General features: G+C 43.3%; 1 non-coding gene across 1 annotated transcript; it reads left to right on the top strand.

The window, feature by feature from the left end:
• The first annotated feature begins 4,965 nt into the window (after positions 1-4,965).
• On the top strand, positions 4,966-5,052 carry TRNAS-UGA (transfer RNA serine (anticodon UGA)). Its single transcript has one exon. It is a non-coding gene; the product is annotated as a tRNA-Ser (tRNA).
• Positions 5,053-10,206: the final 5,154 nt, after the last annotated feature.

The following is a 10,206-nucleotide window of genomic DNA, read 5'->3' as shown; positions in this document are numbered from 1 at the left end:
GGGGGATCCGGCTTTGTGGTGTATTTTACATTCGCAACGTGGTTGCTGTTTTGAGAAAACAATTTGATTACTTGCCCAACGTTCGGGAAGTAAGTCCCTCTAATTGAGTCGGCATAAGCGACAGGCCGGGGTACGGTCTATCAAAGTATAAGTGGCTGGGTGGCAGTCCATCAACGCGTAAGAGGCCGGGTGGCGGTCCAGCACAAGGTCCTTATGTGGCCAGGGTGATGACCGGTGGGGGATTCATCCATCTACTAGTAGAAAAGGTTACTTATTGGTATCTTTGCCTGCTCAGCAAGATATCGGGTTTTTGCCAAAATTCTTTTCCTTTCCAAAATTCATTGGATGTTACAAACTATGTTCATACTTTACATAACAGAGGTTCCAGGAAATGTTTAAGAGATATATATGTGGATATATATATCGGGACTAAATAAATTATCTCGTAACTTTATTTCATTCAATAATATTTAAAAGTTTGAATCTATTCAAGTCTTAACTTGTGGTCTCATCTATGGGATGACCTTTTGAAACCTATAATACTTTGAACAGTGGTAGTTCAAGTAGCTTTATAAATGATATAAGTATAGTGAAGTATTTGATAACTTCAACCCTTGTTTTTGCATATATCCAGTAAGTAATTATCTTTCACCTGATAAAGGTTTTCAGCAAGTTATCCATTTAGATGCTTGCGTTATTGTTTACACTATATATTATCTTGCGAGCTGTAATGCTCACTCTTGCTTTATTTCTTCATCACACAACAACAGTTAGGAAAGATGGCCAGACTCAAGCAGACCCAACGCAAGAGCGTGGGAAGCGCCCCGCGCCTTCCCGTTGAGATCATAGCTGCTATAGCTGCAGAGGTAGATCTATTTGTAGATCAGACCTTCTACTTTTGGGAATCAATTATGTATAATTATAACTTGTGGCAGATAATGACAATTAATTGTAAACTTATCAAGTAATCATTTTTGGGTTGTAATAACTTTTAAATTGTGGATTCAAAGACTTGTACTTATTTCAATTTCATCTCTGAGACTATAACGGGTTATGGTGTGTGTTAGTGTGGGGTCACAACATGAGGTTTGTTTGGAATATGTGTATTAGTTTGATGATAAGTTCAGCAAAACACTTAAGTAGAAATCTAGTGTTTGTAGCCTCAACGGATAAGACCATCTTGGCTATCCGTTGAAGGAGTAGCCTTACTTAGCAATAAGTTTGGTATTGTAGCACATCTCACTCTCTGGTTTCAAGCTGTAATTCTTAGATGTTGTTAGGAGATAATCAGTCATGTTGACTGCTAATGGATGTACAAATAGGAGGGCTAATTGTAAATATTTCATGCCTTGTAATTTTGTATAAGTGAAGAAGTGTCAACGGATATTGAAGACCTTCAACGGATAAGAAACTAAGCTTCAACGGATGTCTCTAACGCTTCAACGGATAATATCCATCAACGGATAAGTGCTTCAACGGATAAAGCTTCAACTGCTAGAGCATCAACGGATAAAGCCATCAACGGATGAAAGCTTCAATGGATGCACTGCTAGAGCATCAACGGATAAAGCCATCAACGGATGAAAGCTTCAACGGATGCTCAGTCTCATAGCAGTTGATAGTGACAGTTAACAAAGCTGACAAAGGCACATGGATTGACAGAGATGTGGTAGCCTATTTCAGGAACAGCAAAAAAAGCAGCCGTTTTTAGTCTGGTTCAAAATGGAAAGTCAACAGATAATTCCATATTACACTGGATAAAAATGGAACAGAAACAAGTGGAGAACTATTGTCTTATTGTACTTTATCTTTGTCTTCACTTGTAAACTTGGTGTAATATAAACCAAGTAGTAGCTAGTAATTAAATGTAAATTTTTCCCTGAGCTATTTAGAAATATCAAGAGAGAAAATCATCTAGTTTGTACTAGGAAGCAGTTATGATTTAGTTTTGAATCACAGATTTTCTGAAATAACACATCTCTGGTGGAACAACAAATCCACCAGAAAAGTTTTTAAGTTCTTTGTGTTCATTACATTTGTGTTTGAATATATATCTGTCTGCATCAGCTCCAAGCAATTCACACACATTTGATCACTCAAACACTTAGTCTTACAAACTGCTCAAAACTTGAAAAAGTTTTGAGATTTACATTCAACCCCCCTTCTGTAAATCTCATTGTTAGTCCACTGGGAATAACAATTGGTATCAGAGCAAGCTCTTAACATACAAAGAGTTTAAAGATCTATTCTGCTAACATCATGAGTAAGAAGGATATTGGTGTAAAGATTCCAATCCTGGAAAGAGATAACTATCATCACTGGAAGGTGAAGATGCATTTACATCTTCTCTCTCAAGATGAAAGCTACATCAACTGCATTGAGAATGGTCCTCACATCCCACACAAGGTGGCCACAGCTGCTACTGCTACAGTTGCTGTTGGACAGTCTATTCCCAAGCCAAAGGCAGAATGGACTGTTGAAGATATTGAAGAGGTCCACAAGGACAAGAAAGCCATGAACATTTTGTTTAATGGCCTGGATCAAGATATGTTTGACAATGTCATTAATAGCCAAACTGCTAAGGAAATTTGGGATACTGTGCAGCTTATCTGTGAAGGCACTGAGCAAGTTAGAGAAAACAAAATGCAGCTTCTCATTCAACAATATGAATATTTTCACTTTGAAGAAGGAGAATCATTGAATGATACATTCAACAGATTTCAGAAACTATTGAATGGATTAAAGCTGTATGGGAGAGTGTACCAAGTCAAGGACTCCAATTTAAAATTTCTAAGGTCTCTACCAAAGGAATGGAAGCCTATGACTGTTTCTCTAAGAAATTCTCAAGATTATAAGGACTTCACACTTGAAAGATTATATGGAATTTTGAAGACTTATGAACTTGAGATGGAGCAAGATGAGCTGTTGGAAAAGGGAAAGAGAAAAGGAGGATCAGTTGCACTTGTAGCTGACAGTGAAAAAGTTGAAGCCATAAATGAGGAAAAGACAATGCCAAGTCTCAAAATTGGCACAAGCAAATCAGAATCAAGCAAGGGTAAAGAGCAAGTTGCTGAGGATGAAGACAATTCCAGTCAGGATGAATCTGATGATATTGATGAACATCTGGCCTTTCTGTCCAGGAGGTTTGCAAAGATGAAGTTCAGGAAAAACACAAAGTTCACTAAGCCAAACAAAAACATTGCCTCTTCCTTGTACCAGTTGATGCTGCGGCAGTGCCTAATATGACTTTGCTCCTGCCTCAGACAGCTTTGAGGTTCCCATCGATCGATTACAGAGGTTTCAACCACTGAACTTGCTTATGCTCCCCTTTGATCGAGTGCTATTTCTATAAAAAAGATTTAGTAGGAAAATCTTGAATTGGCTTCAATCGGGATTGCCTCGGCTTTTTAGGCACATGAGGAACCAGCCTAACATCTTTTTAACCGAAATCCCAATCAAAGACAAGTTCTACCAAGGCCAGAATCTGAAAGAGAAGATTCACTTTCCGGAATTCCAAGTGACATGATTCCTTCAGAAGCTAAAGTTGAATGATCGAAGTCTCCTTCAGGTTCAGTCGAAAAGATCGAAGCGAAGCCATCAATTCAACCATTTGCATGGTCTCCCCTAAGACTTACCTCTTTTTTTCCAAATGAACCGAACCTCGATACCACATTCATCAAAGAGGAGAATGAGGACAGCTGACTACCGTTAAAAGTAAGACTACGAGTACACATTGTATAATTAAAAACTGCCGCTGCATACTACCCGGTGCTTGCAGATCTGACTGGTGCCTTCTCTCCAACAGCTGCTTCAATCAATGTTAAGTCTGACTACGAGGCTACTTAGCCCGCAGCTGACTACTTATTGAAAGACCGAACAGGAAATGAAAAGTCGTACTACAACAACTGTAAACATCCCCTCCCCGCTCTTAATTTGATCGACTTGCCCGCACAGCGTCTTTTTTGAGAGAAGAAGTCAAGGGGCTAAGTGACTCTCAAAAGTCGTCTTTTGTATGGCGCCAAGAGAATGACATAGATAAGATCATTGCTTAAAGAGTTTCATTGTCGAATTTTTATCATCCCAATAGTAGCTGCTGACCAAAGGTGCTTTATGAAAGCCGGCCCACAGCAGTGAAAGTACGAGGGATTCCGTCGATCGAACAAAAACAGCTTCTTGCCTTTTTTGCCTATCTGGCTTGACTACTCTGCTTGCTTAACACAAGTCTTATTTAACCTTCACGGACCACTTCACTACCCAGCAAGCGTAGGCTCGAAAGCAATGGATTAAGCAACTTGCGCGAAACTTGAGCAGTTCTCCATACCATAAGGGGCAACAAGCAACGGATTGAGCTGAAAGCCGTTGCTCTAATGCCTCGTTACGTATACTTCACTCGCTCGTTAGCGCTTTAGTTTTCTTGCAGGGCCTTTACCTTTAGGCTTGACTAATAAGATAGATAGGGCTTTTCTCGCTTGTTTGAGACCATATAAGGCTTTCTTCAATCGGCAAACAAGGGGAAGCCTGATAGGGCTTTAAGAGACAGGGACAGGGGCATGCCTGACTCTTTAGAAAGTATACAAGTGTTGAAAGAGTGAAGTCTGGGGACAACGGTAAACGTGAGGAATGGGGCCTCCAAACCGCCTTACTAAAGAAGTTTGCAAGCAAGGGACATGCCCTACCTTTCCAACTAAGTCCAACGCGAGGAGGTCAATCTTAAGTGTTGGAAGCTACTGCTAAGGTACTCCCCCTCATCTATACTTTACTATAAAGGATAGGCAATTGAGAGATAATAGGGCGATAGCGATAGACACAGAAACTGAAAGAAATAGATGAAAAAATGACTTCCGTAGAGGATAGGGTCAACCTGCTTAGATAGGGCGATAGCCCGGTTTTGGTTGAATATCCTTTCCTGTGTTTGTCTTGTATTGAGGTATACCGAAGATATGAGTCAAAGTAGGTAACAGAAGAGGATGGATGTCTGAGCGGTTGAAAGAGTCGGTCTTGAAAACCGAAGTATTGATAGGAATACCGGGGGTTCGAATCCCTCTCCATCCGCGAGGTCAGTACTCACTCTTGCATAACGAATCAGATAGATGCTTGTGTTATAGGTTGTCTCTTGTCTCCCTTTCGTTATCTTCCTATAGGTTGGGGAAGGGCCGGGTGTCCCTCTCATTCAGTGATCCCCGGAGCGGGGCGTGGTCAAGGGATTCGGGGGTAGAGGAGGTCGGGCACAATCCGGACAAATGACATAGAATAAGATGGCATCAAAGAGAGAAGGACAGTTAATCCAATAGTACTGATAGGACCTTTTCATCTAATAGAATCTAATAGAATAGATCACGCCTTGGGAGTTCTCTTTCTCTCTAACTATCCATTTCGTAAGAGAAGAAAGAAAGGATTGTAGGGCAGATGGTATGCCCCTTTCATGATCTAGGCGTCGTTGATTGATTCTACTTCTTCTCCTTCTTTATCGAGATTCAGTTAGTGCTCAATCTACTGATCATTGGTAAAAGAGATAAAAAGTAAGCGGGGTGCGTGATCAGATCGTTGAGAATTAAGTGATTGAAATAATCTACTTGTTTCAGAACCTGTACCCGTAGTAACAATCCTGCTTTATTATTTTCTTGATCGTCCTAAAGTGACTTATGAGAACGAAGACAGAGTGCGATCATGGAGTGGTGCCCCTTTCGAACACTTAGTCTCAAAAGGCTAGATTAGTATCGAGGAGAAGGCCTTAATTGCTCGGCTATACTCGATCAATACCTCCGCTAGTAGTTCTTGGAAGAACTTCCTGGATTCTCAAGAAGAGATGAGAAGCTGTAGTGGGGCATATAACTAAAATAGTCCTGCTATATAGACCTAGAGAGACAGAGACTGTTGTTGCTATTTATTGTTTTTTACGCATTTTCTTGCCTTATGCGCTTTGTTTTACGACCGGATCGTGACTTGATAGCGCAGCCGCCTTTCTTCTTTGTGGTTCTGATGAGCCTCAAACTGGAATGGGTGGTTTGGGAAATCAAGAGCTTCCGCTTTATAGTGCGTTTTCTTATAACGGCTATAGGGCTATGCCCGTCTCAAGGCTCGGCTTCAATGGTACAGAAAAGCGCTCCTGGGGACGTGGCGATTTTTTTGGATACTACGCGATTGGGACAAGAAAAGAAAGTAGAACCCTCCCATAGGTTTTTCATTCTTTCCATATCCCTCTGCTGGTCTAGCGAGCCCTCCTAGCCGCCTAGAGTGCAGCCTGCCTGCGGAAGACCGTAACGTAAGTAACTCTGTGCTCCTGACGGGGGAAATGAAAGCAGAATTCGTTCGGATCCTCTCACATGTTCAATCTTTTTTTAGCGGTTTCCCCAGAGATCTTTATCATTAATGCAACCTTCATTTTGCTCATTCATGGAGTTGTATTTAGTACGTCTAAGAAATATGATTATCCACCGTTAGTCAGTAATGTGGGTTAGGCTTGGATTACTTAGTGTTGCGCGCCTAGGAGGGCAGCGCGCTTTGGGATGCGGAGCAGCTATTATCGCCCAGCTCCCTAACCTAATGCGGCACCGGGTTCGGACCGCAGGGAACCGTAGCATGGGGTAACGTCTAATCCTTTTGCCGCCGCAAGGCTGGCTAATCGTACGCAGCAGGCTCGAAGACCCCTGGTTCTGGAAGGCACATGAGTCCGAACGCTATGTTGAATGTGCGACCGACACTACGTAGGTACCTGTGCAGGTGAGGCGTCGGTCGGTCCTAGAAACGGCGGCAGCGGCGCGAGGAGTTAACGACCGAACGTGCTGTAACCTAGGGATCACCAGGCAGCTCTTTCGCTCTATAGGGATCGGGGGGACATAGCACAATTCTTCTTGGAGGAGGGTTGGTTTGCCCGGGTGACTGATCCTGCCATAATGTACTCCTACCTATAGCACCGCCAACCGAAGTCGAGCATACATACGACGATCTTCATGCGTGAATAGCCGGGAGGAAAGAAAGGGCGGTAGATGATAATGAGAAAGGGCGCCGCGTCTGGACGGGCGGGCGGAATGGATGAGCGAAAGGTGCCATGGAGTGGGGAATATCCCGAGTCTCATGTAAGACAACTAAATATGCGCCTCGAGGTGCTGCCGAGGAACTGAGGGACCTTATCGAGTACAGGATAGGTAATTTGAAGAGATAGTGCTAGCCTATTCGTTATGGGGAATAAATGCTCCGGGCCAAATAGAGCTTACCTACGGAACCTGGCTTTCTCCGGCGAGTTTTCTCTCGTAAAGCCAAAGACGCCCCAAGACAAGGTACAACTGTTGGGAAGGGGACATGATCAATAGAACCTGGCTGGATCCAGGCTGGGATAGTGGCGCCCATTCCTAACCAGTTCCGAAAAGGTTCGCTCATGCTGGAGGGAGCATCCCCACTTAGTGATCGGTCCGCTAGTTCACGCAAATCCGAAGAAGTTATCACGGACGAGCCACATGCAGGGAAACTTGCACGTGTGGTTCTGGCCGGGCTTTCCTGAGGCATCTAATAACCTTGCTTCTGCTCGCCGCTGGCGCACCTCTTCTAACTATTGCCCATTTATTCTGGAATAATCTTTTTAGGAGGGACAATTTTACATATTTCTGCCAAATCCTTCTATTATTAAGCACGGCTGGTACCATTTCGATGTGTTTCGATTCTTCCGAACAAGAGAGGTTTGATGCTTCTGAATCCATTGTATTAATTCCACTTCCTACTCGCAGTATGCTCTTTATGATCTCGGCTTATGATTCAATTGCCATGTATTTAGCTATTGAGCCTCAAAGTTTATGTTTTTATGTGATCGCAGCATCAAAAAGAAAGTCTGAATTTTCCACGGAAGCCGGTTCGAAATATTTGATCTTAGGTGCATTTCCCTCTGGAATATTATTGTTTGGGTACGACCGGACAACTACCGATATCTATTAATATCTTTTTTAGAATGTTGTTGTTAACTATATATCTATCTATACCGTAAACTATCGGATCGGGTCTTACTTAGATGTGAAACTTGCAGACCTCATTGGTTGTGATATTGATCTTACGGGGAGAACTAAATAAAAGAATATATATACTTGTAGAGACCCTCTATGTAGTTGTCTATCTAGGGCGATCGATCTACATCTACATCTTTCCCCATAGCCCTGGGGCTGTGTCTCGATCTCCTATGTGCGAAATCTAAGGGACTCCGTTCCTATGGAGATTCCCCTTGGTCTAATTCCATGCCTTATGACGAAAGGGGAGTCGGCGTGGCGTAAAGTGAAGATTGGGGGAAGTAGAGCAAAATTCCCTTCTGGGGTATTCCGAAGGTGTAACCTAGGCAACGAAAAAGGGGCCCGATACTTCAACTAGAGGAGCGACCTGTTGGTTCACCAAACCCCGACCCAGCCGTCACACGTTCTCCAGATCCGAAGGGATCCAGTGCCCAACTACCGACTCCTCCCGGAATTGCGTTATCGGAGCCGAGCCAGGAATGGCCGTTAGTGGACACCCACCACTTTTAACCGGTTAGAGAGGCCCTCTTTAATACATTAAGAAAAGATGTTCACAGGGGCTAGAAAGACTCGGTCATAGGAACTTAGACCACCTACGCGCTGGTAAACGAAAACCACCTCGACCGGATCAGAGTAAACAACAATGTCGAATCAGGCCGCCCCTTGCCTTGAAAGAATTCACACGCTGGCCACCAGCTTTCCAAAAAGAAGGGGAGATCTGCTGCTTACTGCTCACGGAAACACTAGATTTCTTCATTTTCTTCAGTACTCTTTGGGTAGAGAGTAACATCCTTAGCCTTGCACATAAAATGGGAAGTATTCTCTCTACCACAATGATACACATCACGACCATAGAGCCAAGGTCGACCCCATAATACGTGTGTAACATTCATGGGAACAACATCACACCAAATAGAATCTTTCTAATGACCAGAAAATAGAAACTAAACAGCATTGAGTTACCGGTATGGTAGTTTTGTTGATCCATGCGACATGATATGGTTTTGGATGTGGCTCGGTAGGAAGCTTCTATATCTCAACTGTAGAGGCTGAAACCACATTCATGCAACTCCCACCATCAATGACCAGCTTCCGTAATTCTTTGCCGCAGGTGACAAGTGTTTGAAAGATGGTTGTTCTCTTCCAATCTTACTTCTCAGGGCAGCGAGAGCCGAACCACCATAGCAGGGGAGGTATCTACGTCAGAATCCGCCAAGTCGTCTGCATTGAACTCTGGATTCTCTTCATCTTCCTCATTTTCTGCTCCTTCTTGTTGAAGCTGTTCTTCTTGTTCCACCTGCAGGCTGGACTTTGTTGGAGAGGTGTTGTCCTAGCAGTTCGGTTGCCATCAGTAAGCCCCTTGCTGCTATCTCCCCAGCTTGGTAAGTTATTTTCTTGACGGTTGGCACCCGTAAATACTCCTCCATATCTAAGGCCACTTGAAAAGCATGTTCCACACCAGAAGGGGGTTGCCGAAGCAACTCTTTCCTTATATCGAACCTCAGGCCAGATTTGAATCTAGCCAAAGTGTGGCGAGGATCTTCAACAATTTGACTCCGAGTCTTGAGTTCGTCAAACCTTTGCATGTACTCCGCTACTGTCATGTTGCCTTGCTTGAGATTGAAAAGTTGTTAAAATAACTTGTCGTGGTAATTAGGCGGCATGTATTTCTCTCGAAGCTTTGCCTTCATCTCTTGCCAAGTAGCTATTGGTGGTTGTCCCAATCTTCTTATATCACCTTCAAAACCGTTCCACCGCACCTTCGCGAGGCTCACTAGCTTCATCTTAACAAACCGAACTCGCCGCTCATCCGACATGTCATACCAATAAAAAAAAAGGCTCATCAATCGCAGACAACCAATCGGCAAAGGTTGTTGGATTTAGTCTACCATTAAAATATGGAACGCCTACTTTCACCTTCTTTGTGATGTCTTCTTCAGTGTCATAAGGCTCATAGTAATCTCTTTCAAGCAACTTCCCCATTCCAGTCTAATCTAAGAAGGGAGTTTGTGGCACTTGTGGGGGCCTGCCAACCCGGACTTCCCGTCTCGGAACTAGATTAGGTGGCTGGTCCTCTTGTTGTTCACCTTGTTCAGCATCTCCTTCCTTATTAGTCTTTCCTCCGGATGATTCTCCTTCATGATTGACCGCCAAGTTTCCTGTAAACTGAGGCTGCTGCTTCAGATTATAGATCTCCCACACGAGCATTCAGGCT

The sequence above is a fragment of the Apium graveolens genome, chromosome 9 (assembly GCF_009905375.1).
Source record: "Apium graveolens cultivar Ventura chromosome 9, ASM990537v1, whole genome shotgun sequence".
Lineage (NCBI taxonomy): Eukaryota > Viridiplantae > Streptophyta > Magnoliopsida > Apiales > Apiaceae > Apium > Apium graveolens.
This window is presented reverse-complemented; position numbering and strand designations above follow the sequence as displayed.